Source organism: Xenopus laevis, chromosome 3L, assembly GCF_017654675.1.
Source record: "Xenopus laevis strain J_2021 chromosome 3L, Xenopus_laevis_v10.1, whole genome shotgun sequence".
Lineage (NCBI taxonomy): Eukaryota > Metazoa > Chordata > Amphibia > Anura > Pipidae > Xenopus > Xenopus laevis.
In genome coordinates this window covers 23,915,332-23,937,482 of record NC_054375.1, presented here as the reverse complement: position 1 = coordinate 23,937,482, position 22,151 = coordinate 23,915,332, and the positions used below count along the sequence as shown (strand labels likewise).

The 22,151-nt window shown below is 41.8% G+C and overlaps 1 long non-coding RNA gene across 4 annotated transcripts in view; it reads right to left on the bottom strand.

The window, feature by feature from the left end:
* The window catches only part of LOC121401096, a 65,310-nt gene extending 54,547 nt beyond the window's left edge, over nt 1-10,763 (bottom strand). For 2 of the 4 annotated variants that reach the window (XR_005966099.1, XR_005966100.1), the window contains exons 1-4: nt 6,743-10,763; nt 1,864-2,636; nt 1,066-1,160; nt 35-256 (exon numbers count right to left, since the gene is read on the bottom strand). This is a non-coding gene — a long non-coding RNA (uncharacterized LOC121401096). The remainder of the gene's footprint in view (nt 1-34; nt 257-1,065; nt 1,161-1,863; nt 2,637-6,742) is intronic. The other 2 variants (XR_005966101.1, XR_005966102.1) reach the window with 1 other exon arrangement.
* Nucleotides 10,764-22,151: the final 11,388 nt, after the last annotated feature.

The following is a 22,151-nucleotide window of genomic DNA, read 5'->3' as shown; positions in this document are numbered from 1 at the left end:
AGTGTAAAAAAAACCCTCTTTAAAAGATTCTCACCCTTAAATGCAGAGAAGCGCAGCGGAGCTCACCGTCGCCATCTTGCGAATCTTGCAGGTCCAAAAGGCCCAGAAGATAAATATTTCTGTGGATCAAGGGAGCTGGAGTTCAGTCTTGTTAGACAACATGGATCAGATGACAATGGGGCATCTCCTTGAGTCACTTGCCGAATATACATAACGGTCTCATCTGGATTAATGGGATATTCCATCAGTTGCTCCCCTTATTAAAACAAATTCATATTTAGGGTTACATTGAACCTGACAGGTTTCAGCTTTCGTATTTAGTTATGGGGAAAGCCCCATTACAGTTGCTATAAATCACACATAAGTATTACCCCTATACCCTGCACCTATAAGCTGCATCTATAATGTTAATAAAGGTATAGGGTTCATAGTGCAAAAATGTATTTATTGCAACATCAAAATATACCACAAAAATATATATTCATTTATTGCAATTATCATTAGAAAGGGGAGGCCTGTTTACAATCTTAATTTTGAAAGCGCTTTTGGATTGATGAAACATGAAACATTTCTTAAAAGGGGTGTTCACTTTTAAATAAACTTTTAGTTTGATGTAAAGCATGATATTCTGAGACAATTTGCAATTGGCATTTTTTATTATTTGTGGACCTTTTTATTCAGCAGCTCTCCAGTTTGTAATTTCAGCAGTGAATAGGAGAGGGACTGAAGAGAAAAAGGACTATTAAACAGCGGCCATAACAATAAATGTGTACTCTTACAAAGCATTTGTTTTTGGATGGGGTCAATGACCCCAATTTGAAAGTCAGGCGAAAAAGGCAAATAATTAAAAATCTATAAAAAAATTAATAATGAAGGCCAATTGAAAAGTTGCTTAGAACTGGTCATTCTATAATACACCAAAAGTAAAAATAAAGTTAAGCCATCCCTGTAAATGTTCCCTCTAAAGGGATTCTACTGGCACAGTTTGATGGACCAACCAGAAAGTGACGTAACCCAATCTTGGCCACCACCTGTATTATAGGATATACATCATTAATATCTTACCATACACAGGTCCTGAATCCCCTTTGCTAAATAAAAAGGGTACAGGGAATGTCTCTCCATGGCAGTGTCTCCACCTAGTGGGATTCAGGGATGCACTGATGGGTGGCCCCACAAGAAAACAAATGATTAATCCCACTGTTGCAGTAAAACAAATAGAACTTTATATAACTGGCAGAGAAGAAAAGTGCACATACATAGTATTAATCAATAACACAATTGCCCTGGGGAACCTGTGTGGCACAGTCCTCACCAGGCAAAGTCTCACACTTCACTCCTGTTTTATAAAGAGAGTCACAGTCCCTTTCCACAAGAGCTCTTACCTTTAAATTAACTTTTAGTATGATATAGAGAGTGATATTCTGAGACAATTTGCAATTGGTAATCTTTTTCCATTATTTGTGGTTTTTGAGTTATTACGTTTTTAATTCAGCAGCTCTCCAGTCATTTCAGTAATCTGGTTACTAGGATCTAAATTTCCCTAGAAACCAGGCATTCATTTAAATAAGAGACTGAAAAATGAATAAGACCTGAACAGAAAGACAAGTAATAAAAAGTAGCAATAACGAAAAATGTGTCACCTTACAGAGCATTTGTTCTTTATATGGGGTCAGTGACCCCGATGTGAAAGCTGGAAAGTGTCAGACGAACAGGGCAGATAATTCAAAAACTATAAAAAATAAATGATATAGATTAGTTAAAAAGATGTTTAGAACTGATCATTGTAAAACATACTAAAAGTTAACTTAAAGGTGAACCACCCCTTTAACTTTCCCCAGAAAGTGCTACCTGCCCGAATACCTCTCCTGTTGGACAGAGTAGTTGCTCCCACGTAGCAGGCACACGGACAACCCCTGTTTTCATCCATGGAACACGCTGGAGTTTCAATATCTCCCTCAGTCAGACTCACCTGGACTCACACAGATCTGGTACAGACATCCACAGTGTCTCCACTTTCTCAATCCAAGCACATGAAGTTTGCTTTAATCTTGAGGGCACAGCTCCAAGCTCTATCTGCAGTGAGAATACAACAAACCTTCTTTATTTTTCAGGGCACAGCTCCCAGCACTATATGCAGTATGAGCACAACAAATCCCCCTTTACTGGAATCAAGGGCCACGTTACCCTCAGAGCGTGCACAAATGTGCGTGTCCATGTGCAATAACAGTGGGGAGAGCAGCGGAGGGGAAGGGCAGAGGATAACGGTAGGGGAAAGTGACAGTCGGGAAGGGAGGGAGGTGAGTACAACAGAGGGAGAACGATACCCAGGACTAGGGGTAGGCAAAAGACCATTTAACAGGTACCTGCCCAGTGCCCTGTTGCCTGTCATGTGGGCAGGGGTGGAACTACAGAAGAAGCAGACCCTGCAGCTGCAGAGGGCCCCAAACGTTAAGAGCAATTTCAACATATATTGGTAAAACAAGACAACCTCTGGATATGTTGGGGGCAATAAAATTAATTTGCTGTTGTGCCCAGTAACATCCACTGCATGTAGGGTTCTTTGGTGGACACACTTCCCAATCCTTGGGGATGCATATTATATGGACGACTGTGTTTTGTGCTCTACTTGTTACCTACGGAGATAAATGCAGAAATAACAGACTGTTTAGTTCATAAGCCATAACACTGTGCAGTTAAATCATTTCCCATATTACTTATATTTATTTATTACTTATAAGCCATTCCGCTTTATTCCCTACAGTTTAATGGTTGCATTAAAGGGGGTGTAGAGACAACTGCTGATAACTGTGTGGGGTGCTGGGCATGTACCTCCTCTGCTTGCGCTCCCCTAGTTCAGGTCTGAAATGTTGGCAGTTTCAACAATTCCCTGGACTCTCTGGGTTCAGCATTTGGGTGGAGCAATATTGCAAGAGAGCAATCATCACTAGTTTATAGGGGTCATTGACTGTGAGCACTAAGTGAGCCTCTTACATACCATAGGACAGGTGGTAAGAAGAGAGCTTCATTTTGATCTGGTTATTAGTTGCTTTTAATTACTTTTTATTACTCACCTTTCTATTCAGGTCTTCTCCTGTTTATATACCAGTCTCTCATCCAAGTCAATGCATGGATGCTAGGGTCATGTGGATCCTAGCAACCAGATTGCTGAACTTACAAACTGGAGAGCTGCTGCATAAATAACTCAAAAAACACAAATAATCAAAGATAAAAAACAATTGCAAATTGTCTCAGAGTGTCACTCTCTACATCATGCTAAAAGTTAATTCAAGGGTGAACATCCACTGAAACAGTACCTTATATTTGATCCTAACTGAGAGGAAGGCAAATTACCCAACAACCATGCATTGATTTAAATAAGAGACTGGAATATGAATAGGAGAGGCCTGAATAGAAAGATGAGCAATAAAAAGTAGCAATGACAATACATGTGTAGCCTTACAGAGCATTTGCTTTTAGATGGGGTCAATTTAAAAAACATAAATAATGAAGACCAATTGCAAACTGGCTTAGACTTGGCCATTCTATAACATACGAAATGTTAACTCAAAGCAGAACCACCCCTTTAAGGGTATAAGTGGCTTGGATATTTTTACATCCCAGGTGCATGACTTTACATTTATCAACATTGAATCTCATTTGCCACTTAGCTGCCCAGATTGCCAGTTTGCCAAGATCATGTTGCAAGGATGCCACATCCTGGATGGAATTAATTGGGCTGGATAGTTTTGTGTCATCTGCAAACACTGATACATTACTTACAACAACCTCCCCATTAATGAACAAGTTAAATAAAAGTGGACCCAATACCAAGCCCTGAGGGACCAGGGACAAAGGGTAACTGTCTGAGTAATCATACCTGAACCTCAGGGTCTGTTTTGATGATGTGATTTACCCAGTGAGTATGATGCATCTAATTCAGGTAGAGGTGGAATCCTAGAAACTTCTCTTATTAGTGTTACAAAGGAGAGAAGAGATTTTGGGGGCATGAACGTCAGCAGCTTGAGAGTTGATTAAATATGCTGACAGCTACTCCTTTTATATAAGGATAAACAATTAAAGGGTACAGTGTGAAGCATTTTTAGAAGGCAGTTCTTATCTATGCAATATACTGCCGTGACCTGTTTAATAGAGTCTCATAAAAGCATTAGATCTGACAAGTGCCAAGCCTCATGCTGTTCAGTGGGTAATCATGTGCTGTCCGTAAATGTGACCCAATGGCCTAATCCAGACCATGGCCAAAGTCAGCATTATAGTGTTTATTTGAAAAAAATCCCCTCCATTCACACAATGAAAACATTTCAGACACAGGTTCTGACAAATAGAAATGATCCTGTACTAAATGTGTATGTACAGAAAATAATCCCAGCATGGACTTCTATCAAAACAAGGTCTGAATGAATGGTCTTAATCTATTATTTTAGTGATTTATATTCTGTGCAGCAATGGCTAATGTGTAATTTGAGTGCGATATACTTCACTCTTTGTATAAAACATGGCATGGTTTTCTAGGCTTGACTTTGGTGGTATGCCCCCTACTGTTGCAACGACCCATCTCTAGACTTGAGTTCATGAAAACAGCTCACAGAAGATTCCCAAATTCAGTTAAATATCCCCAGTTTCATGGTGTTGAATTGTGTCAATGTATCTTAAGCAGGAATAGTCCATACCTACCAACATTTTGGTAATAAAAAGGTGGGCCAAAAAGAGTCACCGCGAATAGCGCAGTGAATTTTTTTAACCACACACTAATAACCATGATCAATTTTAAAAATGCGGCACGTTATGAAAGGTTGAACACATTTCTGTGTTTTTTTCAGTTATTACAGTTTTGCTAAAAAACATGAATTACCCTTTAGGATGTGAGTCTAACTTGTCCCAAGAGACCTGTTAATCTTAAAATTAACAGAGGCAGATTGAGCTGTCAAAAGAGGGACTGTCCCACTCAAAATGGGACAGTTGGGAGGTTTGTGGGGAATTATAGTTCACAAGAAGAAGATTACTGAATGCAGGATATTTAAGCCTGGATCTACAGGAACATCACAAAGTAGATGAGACCAAACTGGATCTGTAGGTTTCTGGCAGTGTCTAAAGCAGGCATGCCCCACCCCTGGCTCTGCCCCTTCTGTCCCAATCACCACCCCCATTCAGCTTTGGACTGGGGCTCACCGGGGCTGCTGCCTCAGCCCCCAGCCACAAAACCCCCTTCCCTACCCAGCAGCAGCCTGATGTACATTTTTCTTGACAGCTGCGATCAGGGCCAGAGAGGGAGGTCGGGGCACTGGTTTCAGGCAGGAACGGGTCTGGGGACCCCGTGCCCCACCAGCTCAGTCTGACCCTTCCCACCATTCGTCCGTGGCCTCCCCCTCCACAGTGATCCCTGCTCTAGCTAGAAATCAGAGGATAATGATTCTATTCATTTCATTGGAGCAGGTAAATTGGGTGCAAATTACTGACAGAAGGACCTATAGCTGTTGATGACCTATAACTGTCCCAGTTTTCCCGGGACAGTACCAATTTTGACAGCTCAACCCGCAGTCCCGGATTGTTATTGAAAGGTCCCGATATTCTCTTTGATCTCCTGCAGTGAACAGCCGGAAAAATATACAAAGTTTCTAAAACGTAATTGGCTTTTGGCAGAGAGCCCAGAATATGTGGCAGGTGTACTTAGATTCAATTAAACAATTTGATATAAACAAAGAAATTGTAACAATGTAAGATAAGCAGGTCTCTTGGGGAAACTGACTTGCAGCTTAAAGGGCAATTCACCTTCATTAGTAAAACTGTGATAACACAGAAATGTGTTCAAACTTTCATAACCTGTCAAATTTAGTAAAGTGAACATAGTAATTGGGGGGTGTGACCACAAAAACTGGTAAAGAAAAAAAAGTTTCCCTGTGATACATGTTGGGAGGTATGTGAGCCTAAAGCAGCAGGTTTTTTGGGGTGGTGTGCCACTTCTGTACTTTAAAAGTCCGGGGCTGTATCATTGGAGGAACATTATTATCTGTTATTTATGCAACTTACACCATAAAAGCAGGGAACCACACTGGGAAATGGGTGGTAGATTCAAATGCCTGTCTTCTAATACAAGCTGTACCTGTCTGCCTGGGAAAGATACAGACCCCCAGAGGAATAAATGCAATAAAAATGGAGAGATGACTACCAGCTATGGATCACTAGTTGAACAGAGGACATGCTGATGTCTTGGGTGCAGGACTTTAGATGGATAAGTAGTAGACCAGACAATGATACGGTACTTTCCAGGACATTATCAGCTGAGACAGTACAAGGACACACAGGAACATGCAGTTGCCACTTCTAGAAGTTCTAAATAGCCTTTTGAGAGTAATTTGTTTTCCTACTTCAAATTGAACCTCTGAGTTTTGGCTTCATGCTCATTTTGTATCTATTTTCTGGTGGTATATTTAAATCCACTGACAATATCATTTATTTTATGTAGCCTCAGGGGATTTAAAATAAAATGAAACGCTTGAGTGGAAAAACAAATTTGCATTATAAGTAGAGCTGACTTGCAGAATCCCTGAGGTCAAAAGCAACTCAACCACAAGATTCCAAAAAATTATTTTGTGGTGTCATTCAGGATCGGTCAACACAATGAAGGCACTGTAGGCTGGGAATATAATGCGGGCAACACAGGAAAGCTCAAAAAATTTGGATAGTTTTATTATTTAAAAAAAGGTGATTTTGTGATACTCACCGTTAAATCCTTTTCTCTTCAGATGTCTGTGGGACACAGGGACCGTGGGTATAGCATCCACCACCAGGAGGCAGGACACTGAAGAAGTAGAAGACTCCTCCCCTGGGGCTATACCCCATATGCTACGAACTTCAGTTTTTGAATAACAAAGATAACTAAGAACTATATACAGTAGCAGATTATTATACCTTGACTATAGACAACAGAGGGTCCGCTTCCAGGGAAGGGAGGCCCTGTGTCCCACAGACATCTGAAGAGAAAAGGATTTAACGGTGAGTATCACAAAGTCACCTTTTCTCTCAGAGAGATCTGTGGGACACAGGGACCGTGGGGGCATACCAAAGCTGTCCCCTGTTGAACGGGAGGGAAGAAACTGCGGCCTGCAGTACCTTCCTACCGAAGAGTGCGTCAGATGCTGCAAAGACCTGAAAGTGGTAAAATGTTGCGAAGGAATGTAAGGATGACCATGTTGCAGCTCGGCAAACCTGGTCTGCGGAAGCACGGTTACGGAATGCCCAAGATGTACTCAGTCCCCTAGTGGAGTGAGTCTTAATTCGAAACGGAACTTACCTTGTGCCACATATGCTATACGAATGGTTTCCTTGATCCACCTAGAGATTGTGGCTTTCAAAGCTGTTGACCCTTGCTTATTAAGACGAGCAGCGTAAAGGTAGAACGAAGCTCCTTAGTGTGGTCCAGATAGAACTTAAGAGCTCTCACCGGATCAAGTGCATGAAGCGCCACCTCCTTCGGATGTTTTGGCTGAGGACAGAAGGTAGGAATGGTGATCTCCTGGTTAATGTGAAAATCCGACACTACTTTCGCAAGAAATGAAGGAATAGTGCGTAAAACAGCCTTGTCTGAGTGAAATATCAGGAAGGGAGCCTGGCAAGAGAGTGCACTGAGTTCGGAGACCCGCCGTGCTGACGAGATAGCTAGTAGGAAAGTCAATTTCCATGTCAGCCATATGAGCGGAATAGAAGCCAAGGGTTCGAATGGAGGTTTCTGGAGAGCTGAGAGGACCAAGTTGAGGTCCCAGGGTGGCAGAGGTTGCCGATAGGGGGGAACTAAATGTGCCACCCCTTGGAGGAAGGTACGGATGTCCGGAATGAGGGCCAGACGTCTTTGAGCAAGGACAGATAGAGCTGAAAGTTGGGACTTAAGAGATCCTAGAGATAGCCCTTTCTCTAAGCCATCTTGCAGGAATTGCAATATATTGGGAATGAAATACGCGTGGAAGGGCACGTTGTGGCCAACACACCATTCCCGATAACAATTCCACACCCTATGGTAAGCTTTGGAGGAAATAGGTTTTCTGGCAGTCACCATGGTTTTAGATACCAATTTGGATAACCCTTTGTTCTGTTGAATTAAGAGCTCAAGAGCCATGCCGTCAAACGTAACACGTTGGGTTTGGGATGTAGGATGGGTCCTTGAGCCAGAAGATCTGGAATTTGAGGAAGAGGCCAAGGTTCGTCGATGCTGAGCGTCACTAGGTCTGAGAACCAGGCCCGTCGTGGCCAGTGGGGAGCGATCAGGATGAATGTGCAGCGTTCCCTTTATATCCTTTTGAGTACCCTCGGAATGAGAGGGAGAGGGGGGAAGAGGTAGGCTAGTTGAAAATCCCAAGGAGCTGTCAGTGCATCCGCCGCTAGGGCTAGCGGGTCTCGGCACCGAGCCATGAATTGAGGGACCTGGTGGTTGGCCCGTGACGCCATGAGATCCACTTATGAAAATCCCCTGGGTTCATGGCTGCAATGACAGAGCGTAGAGATTCCATTTTGAAATGTGCGAACCGGATAAAGGTGTTGAGATGTTTTAGATCTAGGACCGGTCTGTAAGATAGGTCCTTTTTCGGAATGATGAAAAGGTTGGAGTAGAAGCCTCAAAACCGTTCTCCTGTGGGAACGGGTATGATGTATGAGGTATGTGTGACATGAAAAAGCGCGGAGGGGGAGTGCTGGTGAAGTCTATGCGGTAGCCGGAGGAGATTAAGTAGTGTACCCAGGGATCTTGGGTGAAACTTATCCAGGCCGCCTGAAAGTTGCACAATCTTCCCCCTACAGGCTGAGAACAGTCATGCACTGGGAGATTTGTCAGAAGTCTTGTTCTGGGGGCGCTTGCCTTGCCAATTGGATCTAGCTCTGTTTTGGAAACGGTTTTTGGAACCAAATTGATTGGTGTATTCTCTGTCCGAGTTACTCTTGGTGGAGTAATGCCCTGAATTCTTAAAGGGGCGAAAGGAGCGGCCTCGTTGAAAGGTCGGGCGAGTCTTGGTTTGAGGGAGCAGCGTACTCTTGCCCCCGGTAGCTTGGCTGATGATTTTATCCAAATCCGGTCCAAATAGAAGCTTGCCTTTGAAGGGGATCGTAGTTAAGGATTTCTTGGAACATAGATCAGCAGTCCACAGTTTAAGCCAAAGGGATCGGCGTGCTGCCACCTATAGCACGGTAGTGCGACTGATCACATGTGCTGCGTCTAGAGAGGCCTCTGAGATGTAGTCGTTTGCTTCTTTAATCTGTACGGCCAGATTGAGAATGTCTTGTCTAGGCATTCCCGCACTGATTCCATCCACAAGTGTGGTGGACCAGGATTGCACCGCTCGGCTAACCCAGGCCGAAGCCAAGATGGGCCGTAAGGATTCACCCGTGGAGGCGAATATGGAACGTAGGAACCCTTCCGGTTTCTTGTCCATAGGATCCTTGAAGGAGAAAGCATCAGGAACTGGAAGAGCTGTATTCTTAGAGAGACGAGAAACTGGCGCGTCAACAGCCGGTGGAGTCGTCCATTTCTCAATGGTTTCTGTAGAAAAGGGATAAAGACGCTTGAATTGACGGTTCGGCAGAAAACGTCGTTCAGGATGATCCCACTCGGATTGGATAATATTATCCAATTGAGTGTGAGACGGAAACGAGGACTAACACTTCTTATGATGCTTGAACAGTGTTTGTGAAGTGTTAGCGTTGGTGTCTGCACCTTTAAGATCTAGGCAAGTGAGTACCCCTGTAATAAGGGAGTCAATCTGATCTGGTGGGGAATGGACAGTATCATCACATTCCTCCGCCTCCTCTTTAGAAAGTTCCCCGTCACTTAAGGATTGGTTATCCCACGAGGGAGAGGCTATAAGGGAATTAGATACACTGGCCTCATCTGAGAATGAAGGGGCTGGTTGCTTAGAGGGTCTAGCCCTAGATTCCATGGCCCCATGGTCAAGTTTGTCCAATAATTTGTCGAGGCAGGCTGCCAGTTTGGGGATGCCTGTGGACAAATTGATAGCCCAGGATGGAGGATCCTGGCAGGAAGAGGACTGGGCTATTGGGCCTGGTGAGGGAGTAGCCTGAGGCCCAGGGTCAGACTGCAATACTTTTTGGGATTCAGATGGTGCTGCAGCAGAGGGTTTGGAGCAAGCTGTGCATAATGGGTCCTTGCGTGCAGAAGGAAGGCGTTTGTAGCATTTAGCGCACGCCAAATATCTTACTTTGGATTGAGCGTGAGCCCCTCTGGTAAAAGGACCCTCTTGATTGTCTTCAGACATGGTACAATGTGTCTAAGACTCAAGAGTAGGGACAATTAGGTTGCCTTAGGAAGTGTGGGATCCCTTGCCGTTCCCCGTGGTACCTGTGTAACCGGAATACTTTTGGAGCTAGAGGTAACAGTGCGGCCCAACTTCAGGATGGAGAGAAGGAGAAAAAATGATTGTGCGTCACTGAAGTGAACCGCTCCTCCTGAACGGGAAGTGATGTCAGCGCTAAGGGCTCGAATGCGCGAGTTCTGCCTAATGGCGCGCGATCTAGGGAGTCGCGTGTGCCCTGAAATAGAAACTTCTAACCGCCACTGTTACCTCTTGCCATAGGGTTGCATAAGCTGCTAAAGGAGCGTTGCGGCGCATGTCGCCGTGGTTACTTACCCGTAGCTGGGAATCTGGCCATTGCGCTATGAAAAGCAGGGGCTTTCCCAGTTCCTTATTTGGGCTAGTGCAGATGTACAGCAATAATCCATGATATGAGGAATATGCTGGTTGCACAAGAGCTCTGGTGTTTTCCTCACCTAGCACTGCCAATCCCACGAAGGGGGAAGCCTCTATAGAGTGAGTCCTCAGTGGAAGCTCTGGGTCAACCCCTATTGCCAAAATTGGCTGTAATGTCGATAATGTCCCTGTGTCCCACAGATCTCTGTGAGAGAAAGTAGTATACACTTACACTTCAAGTTAGAATAATCAGCCCAACGCGTTTCGTGAAGAAATTCACTTCATCAGAGGCCTCTGATGAAGTGAATTTCTTCACAAAATGCGTTGGGCCTATTATTCTAACTTGAAGTGTAAGTGTATACTGCTATTTTAATAGCGATAACCCAGGAAGTGAATTGGAGTACGCTGCAGCTGTGGGACATGAGGCATCTATCTGAACCACAAGCGAGATCGCAAGAACAGCGGAGATCGTGCACGCTGGGAGATTACCAACAAACTGAAGTACGGAAACATCCTAAACTGCGATCCGATCCAAGAGATTGTGTAAATACAATCTAAGCAGGGATTCCGTGCTGGAGTCACGTTAATGCACATTGGTGTGCTTCTCTCTCTCTCTTTTCTCTTTGAAGTCAAAGGACAGCCGTTGAATCTAAGCACCGTAGACTTAGTATTCGGACACCATTCGGACTCCTACTTGACTTAGAGATAATCGCGCTGGTTTGGAGCGCTAAAGGGTTACTGAAAGTTGGTGCGATTTATTTTATTTAAATAGGAAGCACATATAAGTCTGTTTTTATTGCAACTTTTTTAGGGGTTGAATCCTTTTGTGTTTGCGCATCCAGATTAACATATTTGCGCACGGTAAAAAAAAGCAATTCATTTTTCATGACACTACAGAGACCTAATGGCTCATTTACAAGCAAGTGCAAAATAACATAGTAACATAGTAAGTTAGGTTGAAAAAAGACACACGTCCATCAAGTTCAACCCTTTAACTTTTTTTAACCTGCCTAACTGCCAGATGATCCAGAGGAAGGCGAAAACCCATCTGAAGCCTCTCCAATTTGCCTCAGAGGGGAAAAAATTCCTTCCTGACAACAAAATGGCAATCAGACCAGTCCCTCAATCAACTTGTACTATGAGCTATCTCCCATAACCCTGTATTCCCTCACTTGCTAAAAAGCCATCCAACCCCTTCTTATAGCTATCTAATGTATCAGCCTGTACAACTGATTCAGGGAGAGAATTCGACATCTTCACAATTCTCACTGTAAAAAACACCTTCGAATATTTAGGCGGAACTTCTTTTCTTCTAATCAGAATGGGTGACCTTGTGTCAGCTGGAAAGACCTACTGGTAAATAAAGCATTAGATAGATTATTATCTGATCCCCTTATATAAAGTGCAATTCTAATACAAATGTATGCACAATGCAGTGTTTTGTTCCCCAGAATTCCATCAGGCACTCACTAAGTAGTAAAAGCTGCATGTGATGCCCCCTCTAGCTGGGCACAAGTTCTGGGTCACAGTTTCAGAGTTGGCATGGTGTATGCCATTGAGAGAGCTGTCAATGATGCATTAGCATCAGTTTTCTTGTTGCAAGCCAGTTGCATCCATGGTCACCACCCACTAGGCAAAACTGAGAGTACCATGTGGTCCAGACAGGCAGTAGTTCCTGGGTTCTCTATGGACTATGTAAACAATTTGGCGGAACAGGCGGAATGGAGGTATAAGCAGTTAGTACTAGTAGCTGCAAGTTGCTAGGAAAATGTATGGAGCATCCGACAATCAAGCTTAAGGAGAAGTCAGTCTTATATATATATATTTATACTTTGCTGTAAATTAAATTCTTTATTGTTCATATGGTCTCCAAAGGCATTTTCTCTCTCTGTTGCTGTGAACACAGTCATGGCACTATTTCTCCCATTCTGAAGTTGCAGGCCAATATGTTACATAAGAAGACGACTGATTTAGAGCTTGCAGGAATGATTCTCATCATCTACATGTGAAACTTAAGATTACAAGTCCTACTTTGGGGTGCTATAATCAGTTTTAGGAATATTTAAAGAGAATATTATACCCAGACATTTTCATGTTCATGTTAGAAACTGCATTATTCCCATAAACAGTGTCAAGGGCATAGATTTGTGGGAGGAGGGGGTTATTCTTCCACTTTACAGAGCACTGGTAAGGCCTCGTCTAGAATATGTCATACAATTTTGGTCTCCAGTGCTCAACCAGGACATTATTTAATTAGAGAGGGTACAGAGAAGGGCAACTAAGCTGGTAAAAGGTATGGAAAATCTTAGCTATTAGGAAAGACTGGCCAAATTGGGGTTGTTCACACTGGAGAAGAGGTGTTTAAGGGGTGATATGATCACTATGTATAAATATATAAGGGGATCGTCCAATAACATCTCTGATGATTTATTTACCAATAGGTCTTTCCAGCTGACACAGGGTCACCCATTCCGATTAGAAGAAAAGAGGTTCCAGCTAAATATGTGGAAGGGTTTTTTTTACAGTGAGAGCTGTGAAGTTGGGGAATTCTCTCCCTGAGTCGTACTGGCTGATACTTTAGATAGCTTTAAGAAGGGGTTGGATGGCTTTTTAGCAAGTGAGGGAATAGAGGGTTATGGAAGATATACTTAAAAGGTTGAGCTTGATGGACGTGCATCTTACTATGTTACCATGTTACTATGTAGTGGCTCAAAGGAAAACATGTAAAAGCATACTATTTACTCATATGCACATGCCTATTTGCCAATACAGGTATTGGACCTGTTATCCAGAGTGCTCGAGATCTGGGGTTTTCCAGATAACGGCTTTCTGTAATTTGGATCTCCCCACCTTAAGTCTACTAGATCATCATGTAAACATTAAATAAACCCAATAGGCTGGTTTTGCTTCCAATAAGGATTAATTATATTTTAGTTTGGATTAAGGATGAACAGAATCCAGGATTCAATTCAGAATTCGGTAAAGATTTAGCCTTCTTTATCAGAATTTGGATTTGGCTGAAACCAAGTGCCTGGCAAAACCAAATCTGAATCCAAAAAAATGTTTTATAATTAAATATTTTATTGGGTTTTTAAACCCTACATACAATAGAAGACAAAAGAAAGCAAAAAAAGTAAAACATTTTTTAACCTTCCCCCTCCTTTCCCTAATTTCCATATACAAATTAGGGTTCTGATTCGGTTTGGTATTTGGCCATATCTTTCACAAAGGGTTAGGAATTCGGCTGAATCCTAAAAGTGGATCCAGTGCATCCCTAGTTTGTATCAAGTACAAGCTATTGTTTTTACTTTTACAGAGAAAAAGGAAATCATTGTTAAAAATTTGGATAATTTGAATAAAATGGAGTCTATTGGAGAAGGTCTTTTCGGTATTTTGTAGATTTCTGGATAAAGGGTTTCCAGATAAAGGATCCCATATATGTACTTTGTTTATTAATCAAGTAGACACGATTTGTCTTAACAATGGTTTTAACAATGTTCTTACCTTTCTTTCTTTGTTCTGTTTCAGGGGACACACCTCATAACAGTTGTTGGAGATGCCACAAGGCATTGGATGCACAGATGTCTGAAACATAGATGTGAAGAACACAATGTATAATGGGCTAGCAGGAAACATCCCACCATTGCATTAAAAAATAAGTTCAAGTTATTGCATTAGTATTGCAGTTTATTGAGAAAATATTCACAAAAGTGTTGGTACAGGTATGGGACCTGTTATCCAGAATGCTCGGGACCTGTGGTTTAAAACATTTTCATAATTTCCATACAGCAAGTCTACTTAAAAACCATTTAAACAATAAATAAATCCAATAGTATGATTTTGCCTTTGTTGAGGATTAATTATATATTAGCTGGAATCAAGGACATAGTATTATTGATTTATTACAGGGAAAAAGGAAATACTTTTTTAAAATTTGGATTATTTGATTAAAATTGAGTCTAGGGAGACAGCCTTCTCGTAATTCTGAGCTTTCTGGATAATGGGTTTCCCGGATAACAGATCCTATATGTTTAACTTAAACGGGAGCTATCATGTTTGGGTAGCTTTGTAGTAACCCTTTCCCTGCCAGCCGTTTTGTCCTAGATGCAAACATCTACTGCCAAGCAGTTTTTAGATATTTTGCACTATTTGTGTGGTCTTTTAGTTTACCCAGGAAAACAATATATTGTTTTTTTCAGGACAACCTGAACTTTCAAAATATGCAAGAATTTTGGTGTAATTCTACCAGAACACAAAATGCAGCCGTACGGAGGGGGAGGGGCCCGGCTGCGCATCACGCACCAGGGCCCGCCCCCCTCTAGTTATGCTACTGAGGCCAAACATACCGCTAACAGTAGGTTTTACTACCCATTATTAGAAAGAACAGATTCTGGTGAATCAAAAATGGGTAAATATATCTTTGTACTCCAAACTACTAAGTTGCATTTGTTTGCAATGTTTTATAGAACTTGGTGAATTTTTTTGAAAACATGACCTCAAAGCTTCCACTCTACAGCATCATATCTCCCACACATCATTAGGTATCAATGTAAAATACCCCAAATATGAAAGCCGGGGGTCCTCTGAACAGTTTGATGCCCAATATGTATAGGTGTACCCAAGCATGTGGTATATAGGGGCCCTAAAATGTAGACAGCTCTGTAATTCCAGATACTGCAAAATCAACACTTTAACATAGTTTGGGGGGGGCAAAGTTATACAAAAAAGTACGTTCACCCCAGAAAATCACATATTTTCGGAAAGTACACATTCCCCCGAATCCAAATTGGGTATGCATGTCTTTATACTACAAAGCACCAAGCTGCAAAACGTTCCTAAATTTGGCAATTTTGGTGACATTTCCAAAAATCACCTCAAAGCTTCCACCCTGCCGCATTGTATGTCCCACATACTATTGAGTATCAAGATAAATCATCCCAAATATGAAAGCCTGGGGTCCTCTGAACAGTTTGATGCCCAATATGTATAGGTGTACCTAAGCACATGGCATATAGGGGCCCCAAAATGAAGACCCCATATGGTCTGCCATTTGAGGTGCTGCAAAATCAATAAATTTTCATAGTTTTGGGGGGCGGCAAAGTTAGAAAAAAGTACGTTCACCCCAGAAAACCATATATTTTCGGAAAGTACACATCTGCACGTCTTTGTACTCCCAAGTACCAAGCCGCAAACCATTCCTAAATCTGGTGATTTTGGTGACATTTTCAAATATCACCTAAAAATTTCTACCCTGCAGCATCGTATTACCCACATACTTTTAGGAATCAAGAGAACTCACCCCAAATATGAAAGCATAGGGTCCTCTGAACAGTTTGATGCCCAATATGTATAGGTGTACCCAAGCACGTGGCTTTCTACACAAAAGTACCAAGCCGCAAACCATTCCTAAATTTGGTGATTTTGGTGACATTTCCAAAAAGCACCTCACAATTTCTACCCTGCAGCATCGTATTACCCACTTACTTTTAGGTATCAAGAGAAATCACCCCAAACATGAAAGCCTTAGGTCCTCTGAACAGTTTGATGCCCAATATGTATAGGTGTACCCAAGCAGTGGCATATAGGGGCCCCAAAAGGAAGACCCCCATATGGTCTGTCATTTCAGGTACTTCAAAATCAACACATTTACATAGTCTTGGGGGGGGGTGGGCGCAAAATTAGAAAAAAGTAATATCACCCTAGAAAACCGTATAGTTTCGTAAAGTAAACATTCCCGCGAATCCAAATTGGGTATGCATGTCTTTGTACTCCAAAGTACCAAGTCGCAAGCCTTTCCTAAATTTGGCAATAAAAGCAACAGTTTTTACATTTCTGAAAATTGCCTAAAAATATTGCAATTGGCCACATTTATCTCACCCAATTTCTTACATACAATTGTAAAACACCATAAATACTGATGCCAAGGGTCTACTGAACAGTTTGATGCCCAATATAAATGGATATACCAAGGCAGCTGACATGTGCAGACCTCAAATGAAAATAGTGCATATGATTTTTCTCCGCTGCCGATTCGCCTTCTGAGACCCTTGACTTCATATTATGTGCCTCAAGACCCTCCTAACAGCAAAGACCCCCCAAAACCATATATTTTTGGAAAGTACTTATTCTGACGAATCCAACAAAGATAAAGATGTCTTTCTACACCAAACTAGCAAACTGCAAAGCTTTTCTAAACGTAAAGGTTTTTACAACATTTCTGAAAATCGCCTAAAATTGTTGCAGTTTACCGCATTTATTGCACACAATGTTTTACGTACAAAGAAAAATCACCCTAAATATGGACGTCAGAGGTCTAATGAATAGTTTGATGTCCAATATGCAAAGATTTACCAAAGTATGTGGCGTGTACGGACCCCAAATGAAAAACATGCATATACATTTTCACGCTAGCCAACTAAGCTGCAGAAAAGAGAGCCCCAACTGTGCGTTATGTGCCGTAAGACCCCCAAACTGTAAAAAGACCCCCAGAAAAATATATATTTTTGGAAAGCATATATTCTGGCGAATCAAACTAAGTAAAATATACCAAAGCACCAAACAGCAAAACTATACTAAAGATACATAAGGAACAATAATGCAGGGCTAAAATTGCAATAAAACCGCAAAAATAGCGAAAATCAATGAAATAAAATCACTGATCCAACAGCGTAATTAGTGGCCAAAATCGATTATCCAATAGTCATGCTGTCAAAATAACATGTTTTTAGGCAAAACAAACGGTACAATGAATAAGTAAAAAAAACACCTGTTTGTGAGTTTTTGTGTATACATATTTGTGCCCTTCTAAAAGTTGTCTTGACAAAAGGGACCAATCTTTACTAAAATGTGTGTGTAAGTGTATAAATGTACTGTAAGTATGTGTACATGCAGGTAAGTGTGCAAAAAAACGTGCACTTACCGTTTTTGTAGCAGGAGGATCACCGGAAACACTGGAGGCAGCCAGGACAACGTGTCTGCAGAGTCACTGCACAGCAGGAAGTGAGTGGGCGGATGTGCGACAGAGATCAGGTAAGAGAGCAGCAGCAGCGTTTGCCACTTTGAAGTCGGATCTGTGACAATCATGTCGCAGAACCGACTTGACAGTCCCCTAGCCTTGTTGCCCAGGGGGCTGTCAACCCTCCTGACTCTCTGCAGAGGTGGCAAAAGCCACAGATGCAGAGAGAAGGGCTCAGCTGCAGGAGAACGTACGAGGTACGTTCTTGGCAGCCTGAGCCCTGAACCGCCAGCAAGTACGCCGTACGTGCTTGGCGGTTAAAGGGTTAATTTGCTTGCTTTAAGGGGATGTAAACATTGCTTCCTAAAGGGACAATATACCCCAGCCAGAAGTTGCTCCTCAAAAAGCGGGGGCTCAACCTGAAAAAGTCCAAAAAAAGCTGTTCTAATGGGAAAAAGTTTACCTTACCTCGAAATTGCTTTGGCTTTGCTGACATCGCAACACTTCGCCAGGCATAGACTCGCCAGGACAACGGTAATTTGCGAAAAATTCGACCAGGGCGCCGAATGCTTGTGAAGTTGTGCTAGCTTTACTGTGGCAAGCAAAGCAAAGTTACTTAAGCGTTGGCTAATTTGCATACGGCGGGAAGTTAAATGGACATATATGTTGCAGTCAATACATTACACTACACAAGCCCAGGGAACCGTAATAACATAAACTAGAGTTGTTATATTGCCCTATACATGAGTCCAGGGTATAGTTTATGTGCCATATGTTAGGGAATGTAGGGGGGAAGCTGGGTACCCCAAAAAAATTATGATCTTTTGCAGATCAACCTGTGAAAAGTAAAAGATGCCAGCGTTTTTTGGGACTTTCATCTATTTTCATCTATTTTTTGACCAGGTCCTATCTACTCTATTGCACTTCGCCTGGTCTGAGCTCAAGAGGTAACGTTCAGTCAAATCTCAATCTTAGTGAATTAGCGGAGTTACATTAGTTCACCAGAGCGCAACTTCGCCTGGCATTAGGGTGCGAAGTACCGCTAGAATCTCCTTCCGTACCGAAGTTACGCCAATGCCCGTTAGTAAATCTGCGAAGTTCCAAAATGAGATCATGGTGGAGAATTTTCATCAGAGTTAGTCAATTTGCCCTTTAGTAAATTTCCCCCAATGAGTGTCTGCGTACAAAAGTTGTAGGAATATTTTATTTCTACTTTAGAAGGATTTCTTTTTTCTGGTGACATGACAGACAGATTGTATCACAGTTTTATTCAAATAAATGGGATAATAAAATCTTCCCTTACGTGAGTTTGGTTTTATTGCTGTTAATACTGAGGGAATTCCGGCTGTTGAAGCAGTCCCATCATTTGCTAGAGAATTCTAATCCAAATAATGTTGGAGAAATTCCTTATTTAGTAAAACAGCACCAAACTGTGCTAAAAATGACTTTTTAAGCAGCTCTGGGCATTGAACAAATATAACCAGTGATGTTGCCTATAGCAACAAATTATATCATAGCTTTTGTTTTGGAACTTGTAGGTGACTGTTCAAAGCTAATGGCTAATTGGTTGCTATGAGCAACATCACTGGTGGTGTTTGTCTCCAATGTTAATAAATACACCCTAAGTGTGAGCTGTGTGCCATTAAAGGGATGGTTCACCTTTAATTTACCTGTTATAGAATGGTTAATTCTAAGCAACTATTCAATTGGCCAAATTAGATTTTTCAATTATTTGCCTTCTTCAGACTCATTCCAGCATTCAAATGTAGGTCACTGACCCCATCTATAAAACAAATGCTCTGTAAGGTTACACATGTATTGTTATTGTTACTTTTTATTACTCATCTTTATATTCAGGCCTCACCTATTCAAATTCCAGTCACTTATTCAAATCAGTGCGTGGTTGCTAGGGTAACTTTGGACCCTAGCAACCAGATGGCTGAAAAAGCAAGCTGGAAAGCTGCTGAATAAAAAGCTAAATAACTCAAATTGCACAAATAAAAACAAAATGAAAACCAAATTGTCTCAGAATATTGCTCTCTACATCATACTAAATGTTTATTTAAAGATGGACCACCCCATTAAAATGTTGTGCCTTATGTATAATTTCCCCAGACTCTGCGATTGGCACAGAATCTGGCCTCTGTTTCTTGGGTTCTGCAAAGTTGCAGCATTTAGGTTGAAGGGGTGTGTGTTAATTATTTCCCTTCAAAACCCCCCATCTAATGAACAGTGTGTTGTTCTGCTGCAAACTTGTCTTGCTGAGCCCTTGCTGGAATTGTAACGTTAGGTGCTGTGACAGATTTATTGATTAGAAGAGGTGCTCCTTTAGTACAGCTGAGGCAATAGATCCAGAACTACAATAAATTGACAGTACACCTCTGGCAAGGCATCTCTGCAATATATTAACTGGGAAAGATTTCATTATGGAATGTCTTTAAAAATCCTGCTAAATAAATATTCATAGTAACGTAGTAAGTTAGGCTAAAAAAAAAGACACATGTCCATCAAGTTCAACCTTAAGTCTGTATACATGTCAATATATTCCCCTTGTAAGCGAAGAAAGTCATCGCAAATCAAAACCTTTATGGGTTGTTGGTTTTGAGATTGGTATGAAAAAGCTTGCTTTAAAGGCGTTCAAGTTATCTGGGACAGCCTAAACTAGGAGGCAAAAAAGCTATCAGACAAGATAAAATAGAGATGGAAAAGGTTATTGCATTAAGGAGTAAAACAACGTTTTTAGTGGGGTCCTGTATTGGGTTCACGTTTAAGTTAACATAGAATGGCTAATTCTGCTACTTTATTTTTAATAGTTAATGAAATATTTGACTTTTTTCTCATTCCTAGTTTTCATTGACTCCATCTAAAAAACAAATGCTCTGTAGGGCTAGTTATGAGACTAGAACAAGGCTAAAGGTGAGCAAAGGTCCAGGACTGGATAGTATTCATCCCAGGGTAATAAACAAGTTTAGCTCTTTGTTTGCCCAAACTCTATACTTGTGGTGGTAGATTGGTGGCCCCTACACTGAGGAGGGTGTTGCATGGGGAATTCAAACCATACACAATTTCTCATTGGTGATGAACAGTACAGGAATGGGAAGGAGTATACCAGGGAATCTAAAGGCAAAGGAATGGGAAGGAGTATACCAGGGAAGCTAAAGGTACAGGAATGGGAAGGAGTATACCAGGGAAGCTAAAGGTACAGGAATGGGAAGGAGTATACCAGGGAAGCTAAAGGTACAGGAATGGGAAGGAGTATACCAGGGAAGCTAAAGGTACAGGAATGGGAAGGAGTATACCATGGAAGCTAGAGGTACAGGAATGGGAAGGAGTATACCAGGGAAGTTCAAGGTACAGGAATGGGAAGGAGTAAACCAGGGAAGCTCAAGGTACAGGAATGGGAAGGAGTATACCAGGGAAGCTAAAGGTACAGGAATGGAAAGGAGTATACAGTAGAAACCCCATTTTACTTCCCCTGATTTTAAGTTTCCCCTCATTTTACATTGTTGTTTTGTGGTCCCACCTATATATTATGCATAATACATTTCCCTGATTTTACATTTTCCTGTATTTTACACCATTTTTTTCTGGTCCCCTAAACAAGTAAAATGGGGGTTCTACTGTACCAGGGAAGCTAAAGGTACAGGAATGGGAAGGAGTATACCAGGGAAGCTAAAGGTACAGCAATAGGAAGGAGTATACAAGGGAAGCTAAAGGTACAGCAATAGGAATGAGTATACCAGGGAAGCTATAGGTACAGCAATAGGAAGGAGTATATCAGGGAAGCTAAAGTTTCAACAATAGGAAGGAGTATACCAGGGAAACTAAAGGTACAGCAATAGGAAGGAGTAAATCAGGGAAGCTAAAGTTACAGAAATTGGATAGATTAAGGATTATACCAGGGAATCTAAAGGTACAGGATTGGGAAGGAGTATACCAGGGAAGCTAAAGGTATAGGAATAGGAAGGAGTATACCAGGAAAGCTAAAGGTACAGCAATAGGAAGGAGGATACCTCAAAAGATGCATTGAATGCCCTTCTTTGTTGGGTTGTGAGGATTGTCCTTGGCCGCTTTGGTCTCCTTGGGTCTTTCCCATCATCATTGCCCTTCCCCTGATTTACATGGAATTTCCCTGGTTTCACATCACCATCTTCATCATCACTTTTTACTGGAACACATAAGAATACTTATTATTGCAAAAAAAAATCCCATTGCTACATAAAGGAAAGTGGTTTAAGCACCCCCTTACTTGAAACTCTGAGTCCCCGGTGCTCCTATCAGCAGAAAACTCTGGGTTATTCCAGCGAGCACCTAGGAACGCTTCTCTTCCGGCTTCTTCTTTCTTCTCGCGGCTGCGCATTAGAGTGAAAAGCTCAAATTTAACTAAAAAGTCTGCTTTTTCATTCTACTGCGTATATGTCTGCCCTGAGAAATTTGAAGAAAGAAGAAGCCGGAAGAGAAGCGCTTCTTGGTGCTCCCTGGAATAA